Consider the following 7,116-nt stretch of genomic DNA (forward strand, 5'->3'; position numbering starts at 1 on the left):
GCGGATAACAGCACATTGAAAGGTATCCAAGTTGAAGAGGGAAGACAGACTATCTGCCAACAATTTGCAGATGATACCAACTTTATGCCGCACAATGATGAACAATCAGTGGTGTGGTTGACATTCTTGATTGCTTAAAGGTGTTTTGTCTAGCCTCGAGCTCCAGAATCAACCATGACAAAACAAGTATATATGGTACCAAGAATCCGCCACCCTAGTTCCTCATAAATAAAGGATGCAAAGTCATAGGAGAGAGAGAGGTCTTTAGATTACTAGGAATTCCTATGGGTTTCAGATGCTCGATAAATGATCGATGGGAGTGGGTAATTGACATAACCAAGGATAAAATCAACAAATGGCAAGGCCTGCAACCAACCATTAGGGGAATTTTGGACTCAAAAAGGGCCTCTTGGATTAGTCCCTTAAGATGTGTGATTAGCAAATCAGCCAATGGAAAGGCTTGGGCATTAAATGGATGAGTCATGTGCAATCTGCCCACTAAACAATTAGTCAATGCCTATGAACACTCTAAAGTCTACTCATTGAACTATGGAACGTCAGGTTTTAGGAAAATGTAATGATTTGAAATTGCATGTGAGAAAATGGACTGACTTCGAGTAGGAACTATTTAGGAATTTTTCAGCATGGCCTCGATTGGCTGCTTTGGAGTTCTCTCTGCTACAGATGATCTAATCTACTCTGCTCAAAAGTGTGTGATACTTGCTCTAAAATGTCTGCATGATGTGACAAGCCTGTAGAGCACAAAAAATCAATCATTTTTCTTTTTTGGAGCACCCTCAAAAAAGGGCATGTGCTTGAGCTTTAGGCAAGGTAAATCTTTAAAGGGTCTCTCTCTCTTGAGCTAAAATAGGAATAATCAAAGCTGTCTATTCTCTCCCTGTCTATGTCTCACAAGGACAGAGAGACAGTTTCTCTCTTGCAAAAGAGTAAGGAGACTAGAATCTTTTATACTCTCAAGGATCTGAATTCCCTCTCTAAAAACAGATCTCTCCCTCACAAAAAATCTCAGAAAGCTCTCTCGCAAGGTGTCGAATATATCACAACCACTCAAAAGAAATGAACTCTCACAGAATATGGACGGAAATTCTTTGAATGGACATAATTTTCTCTTTCCATCAATGGAATGAAAGGATGCTCATTCAATCACTCTCAATCAATCTCGATCTATCACTCTCTTTCACATGGATTGCAAGGCCTCAGCGGAAGGCAAGGGAGCTTTGATACCATGAAAATATGTGAAGAGGGGAGAGGAGAAGAGTGGAGATGAGGATAGAGGGCACAACTAGAGACCACAAATGACTAATTGTACACTAGAATTAGTTGAAATTGTAGAATATATACAAACCCTTTTAGGGTTAGGTTAGGGCATCTAACCCTTTTCTTTATAGCACTCTATTGGGTTAATGCTATGCACATATGATCACATGATGTTGAGCATGCTTTCTCAACATTATTTTCTTCTACCACAAGGTTTGTGACTTCATTTGTTGATGGAGTTCTCTCTTCAACCAGATTTGCCATGCTTTTCTTCTTCTCATTGCAAAACTTCTCTAAATGATTGTTCTTGCCACAATAAGTGCTAGGATTGATCTTGTAGCAATCTTTTTCAAGATGTTTGGTTTTCCATAATGCTTTCATGCCTTGTACTTGCTCTTTGATGTAAACTTCACTGCAAGTGCTTGTGTGTGCTCTTCACCCTTTCTTAAAATCTTCTTTCTCTCTTCCTCTTGAAGAGCACTGATAATGCCCTCTAGTGTGGGTTGGGGAAGATTCTTTAAGGTAGTCACAACATAATCATACTCTTGGGGCATACTCTTCAAGAGCACAACCATAGCATCATCTTCAATAGCTAGAGAGTTAATTGAGGCCAATTGTGTCATAAGACTCTAAAAGCAAAATGTCGGGAAATGCTTTGAGCCAAAGGTGCACCCCAAGTGGAGGAAACTTCAACTTAGAGGGCTTTGGGAATGGTCACATGATGGCAGAGAACAGAGCTAAGCAAACTCTGATGGAAAAGGGGGCAAAAATAAAGAAGAACATGGAGGATGGAGAAGAAGGTGACGTGGTGGCATATTGAAGCTAGAATGGGCTAGGGGCTCAAGGAGGCTTTGATACCACATGTTGGGGAGAGGGAGAGAAGATGAACATCATGGAGAAGAGTGTGGGAACCAAATGGCAAAATGTTCCATTGAGAGAGAAAGTCCTCTCTTTTAAAGAATGGGAGAGAGGGTGGCCTGGATCAGATTAACCTCTCCTACATCAAAGGAAATCATTCCCTACATCATAGGGACTCCTAAATCAAAGGAACCTCCCCATGTGGGGGCCTTTGCATTACATCATCACTTATGTCATAGACTATGACACATCATAACACCTAGTGTGCTACACACACACACATACATGATCATAGGACAAGCCCTTGATCACACAATTCCCAACAAACACTTGGTCTCAATTCTATCAAGAGTGATCTAAAAGATTTATGATTAGACGAGATAGCAATGGAATTCAACAAGTAAGTTCTCAATGGATTCTAGGGCCAACATACATTTCCCTACTTTCTCCATGGACCATTGCTAATAACTCTTCTCCAATTGGCATTTCATTGACTGCAGCACTACAATCCATGTTTCCTGTGTTAGAAACTTCTATTTCTTGCCACACAAATGGTACATTGAGCTAAATTGTATCATTTTTAAACTCCTCAATGAGTCTCTCTTGATGTACAAAAAAATTGTGCCACCATTATAGTGTACTTGCTAGAAAATATGCATGTGCATGTTGAGAGTTGTGGTGCCATGAGCACATAGATTAAAGGCTAAGGTATGGTATATTAAAGTAGCCACCCTATGATGTGGACTACATGATGTGGAGATGTGGATTGAGGATATCCACAAGGAGAGATGTGGATGAGAGGATCCCACATGGTTGACTATTCAAAGGGCACTCTCTATAATACAGGCCTATCATGTATTGTTGAGAACACACATTTGTAATAGTTTGAGTATTGCCTACCGTGTATCTCTCTTATGGAGTTCCTTCTATGGTTTGATCCTCCATGATATTTATGCTCATGGAATGATAGATTAGGCTAAATACAATCCGCACTTTGTCATGGTTTCAGAGCATAGGTTTAGCTCTCTTAGTTTAGCTCATCAGTAGTTCACTAGGATTGCTCCCGGTCCTAGATTAGTTTTAGAATGTAAGATTAATTTTAGATCTCAAGAGTTCTTAATTTAGACAGTTCAGTTCATTGTGAGCTTGAGTGTTCCTTGCTTAGAGAGAGAGAGAGAGAGAATCAGTGGCGGCCTCTTGCTTTATTATCTCGGATACACTCTTTGTTGTTCACACATTGTCAACCTTGAGGATGCATCCAAATTACATGCCTTCCGTGTCAAGAAAAACTTAGCGAGCTGAGGGAAGGAGTAATAGGAGCACTGAAGATAGCTCTACATGCCATACCCTACACATATGCATAAACCAAATTTCTACAGCAACTATGATAGCCTAAGCAACTCCAGAGCTTCAACAATGAACGGCCCAACAAATCCTCCACCACTGCTTGCTGCGACGCCTTGAGCTTTGACTCTAACAGAATCCATCGAGCTCGCATCAAGCTCCAATTTTGGCTTATTCCTCTACTGCAAAGGCCTCCAGCGCTCTTGTCGGCTATCCACGCTCAACAACTCCTATGCTTACATGTACCTATTGCAAGCAAATAGGTAGGTCGAGGATACAGGTCTCATGCAAGGCTTTGGAACCAGTGTTTAGGTGTTTGAGCAGCTGCGATGGGCACTTGAGGATGACACGTTCATAACGGAACCAGCAACCATCTTCGACAAGATTAATCAGGAATCGCTGTAGAGCCTCGTGAGCCCCCATTGACTTGTAACACGTTTGTTGTGGAAGGATTGGGAACGTAGCCTTCCTGCATGTCAAAATTTCTATGCTGAGCCACAAACTCGTGTCGCAGACTCAAATCCATGATCAAGCTCCCTGAAATAGTTCGGATTCTATTCGAGCGTCTTCTCAGCTACCTTGCACATGACATCTTGAAGCCGCCAGGCATCCCATCTCTACAAATGCAACTCATACCTTGGAGCATACTGCAAACTGAGAGGGAAAGGCAGGCCAGCTCAATTCCTGGAATCCTTAGGCAACAAATCTGACGAAGGAAAAACCAGTCCACCCTCGCCATAAACAAAACCGAAGCAAGCTGCTCTTACCTTTCTATGAGCTTCCGACGATGGTGAACGCATGACCTCCAAGGGAATCAAAGTTGGTGACACCAGAATCGAAGCTGGCAACATCAACCGCGGCGAAGATGACTCTACCAAGGTGCATTGAGCTGTGCTCAGGATCAGAATCATCGGGGGAGAAAGGAAGGGGGTGGAGGATATGGTGGAGGTGGTGGCAAAAAAGCAACCATCCACAAAGTCTCCTCCAAGGTTCTCTACCAAGAAGACACATGGCAAGATAATGTAGCTATGGTTAAATTTAACTCTAGCTTGGTCAATAGTTAAGTAAACCCAAGTCCAATCAACTCAACCCACACTAAACCGTAGTTAGATTTACCTTCAGGGTTAGTTAAGTGCCACCTAAGCACAGCCTCTACCAAGCACAATTTGTATTATGCATATGAACTCTTGTGCCACATCATCAAAGACCATTTCTTGATGAAAACTTCGACAAGCCGTAACTTCCAATCCAGGAAGAATTTGGACACGCTCCAAAAAGGAAAAGTGATTGCCTTTTCAAGCTCTACACGCTTGTTGGATCAGAATCATTGTTAGCAATTAGACACTACCAATATTGAAATAAATCAATTGGTAAGACCTTTGCAACAAATGGAAAAGTGATGCATGAATGCAATAAGCATGCCAAAAGCATAAGTGCATGAGATGACCATAGCACAGAGCATGGCATCCACACATAAAGCATTAAGGCACATGGAAGAACAAAGCATCATGCATCAAGCTACGTCAAGCGAAGAAGTGAACGCCATTGACATCAAGTATTGAAAAGTAAAATCCTTTCCACCTTCAGCCCATATGTTTGTAAATCAAGCCTGACCACCTGAGAGTAGCTATGAAAGCACCCAGGGGAGGTATTGACATGTAATCAAACCACACTTGACCACCTTAAGTAGCAATGCATGCACTAAGGGGAGGTGATGGAATGTAACTCACATCTGACCACCTTGCAGTAGCCAAAGGATCATGGCACCAAGGGGAGGTGTTGAGAGTTGTGGTGCCATGAGCACATAGATTAAAGGCTAAGGTATGGTATATTAAAGTAGCCACCCTATGATGTGGACTACATGATGTGGAGATGTGGATTGAGGATATCCACAAGGAGAGATGTGGATGAGAGGATCCCACATGGTTGACTATTCAAAGGGCACTCTCTATATAAGAGGCCTATCATGTACTGTTGAGAACACACATTTGTAATAGTTTGAGTATTGCCTACCATGTATTTCTCTTATGAAGTTCCTTCTATGGTTTGATCCTCCATGATCTTTATGCTCATTGAATGATAGATTAGGCTAAATACAATCCGCACTTTGTTAGTGCACCCCACACTACCTCCTTAATTTCATTCAAGCAGTGAAGAAAATCCATTGAGCAATTATCTTTTTCAGACCTTGCTATCTCACTTGTGGAAGAGAGTAGCATGTGCTTAGCTCAAACTATTCCACATGCTGAATGGATAACAAGAACTTTAGTCCCTATTGTGGGAGCCAAGTTTTGGAGTTGGAATATTTTTTGATCCACATGAGAGTATTTCTTTCCTTTTTCTCTATTTTAAATTGATGTTAAAATCTATGATCATTGTCCTACACAAATGATGGGTCATAGATACCTTCTCCAGTTGCATATGATCTAAAATCATATGTCTCCTCAATTACTTCACTCTAGTAGGCATTGGAACATATGCATCATGTAGCACATTGCAAATTTGTGGAAGATCGAATGCACTTTTCTTTGCAAGTTTGACAGAGAATCTACTGAACATCTAATCAATCTAATCATATGTGTGTCCCACTAACAAGGGGGTGGAGGGCCTTATTTCTCAATTGCAAAGGTTGGAATTGGAGCTCAGTAGAATCAATTGTAAAGAGAGTGGGAGAGAGGTAAGGAGTCTCCCTTGCAGCTTTCTCACATACACGATGGGGGAATACACACAAAGGTGGAGGCTGAAAATAGTTTTCCTCTTCTTAGTTGTGAAAGCCAAAAAACTGTCTCTCTTACAAAAAGGAATAGATGAACCCTATATGTGGGTCTCAATCCAAACTCAACTAACCTAGGTGGCATACTAATGGAGCCACTAACTAGAGTACATAAAGATAGCTATCATCCAGCTATTATTCATGGGCAGTGTACCAACTGCATCTGCAACTAACAAGTCGGTGACATAAATGCACAACGGTCACCCTGGCATATCATGAGTGGAGCTCGATATCTCAACACTCCCCCTCGAGCTCAATCCCAATTTCTACACACTAAGCAGGTCTCTGAACTTGCACAGCTTCTCTGCGCCCAATGCCTTCGTGATTATGTCAGATACCTAACCCTCTATGCTGACATAAACTAGATCAATAAAACCTACTAAAACTTCTCCCACACATAGTGGTAATGCACCTCAATGTGCTTTGTTCTAGTATGATAGACTGGGTTATTTGCCAAGTGTATACTGCTCATGTTGTCACAATAAATGACAACTGGCCCATCTATAGACTTATGCATATCATCAAGCAACTCATGCAACCAAGCTGCCTCACATGCGGCCATTGCTGCACCCCTATATTCAGCCTATGTGCTCGAGAGGGCAACTGTAGGCTGTTTCTTGCTGCTCCAAGTGACTGCAGCACTCCCAAAAGAAAACACATATCCACTGGTAGATTGTCTATCAGAAATACTACCAGCCCAATTAGCATTAGTGTATCCATGCAACTGTATCTGAACCCCAGTCTCATAAAATAGTCCATACTGCAATGTGGACTTCACATACCTCAGTATGCATCTAGCCGCATCCAAATGCAGTTTCCTTGGAGCCTGCACAAACTGACTTACCAACCCAACAACATAGCCC

General features: G+C 41.8%; 1 pseudogene; it reads right to left on the minus strand.

The window, feature by feature from the left end:
* Positions 1-2,700: 2,700 nt before the first annotated feature.
* LOC147886503 (uncharacterized) lies at positions 2,701-6,039 on the minus strand (annotated as a pseudogene).
* Between the last annotated feature and the right edge of the window lie 1,077 nt (positions 6,040-7,116).

The sequence above is a fragment of the Dipteris shenzhenensis genome, chromosome 24, assembly GCF_047967505.1.
Source record: "Dipteris shenzhenensis isolate YYH24624 ecotype China chromosome 24, Dip_SZ_1.0, whole genome shotgun sequence".
NCBI classification, from domain to species: Eukaryota; Viridiplantae; Streptophyta; class Polypodiopsida; order Gleicheniales; family Dipteridaceae; genus Dipteris; species Dipteris shenzhenensis.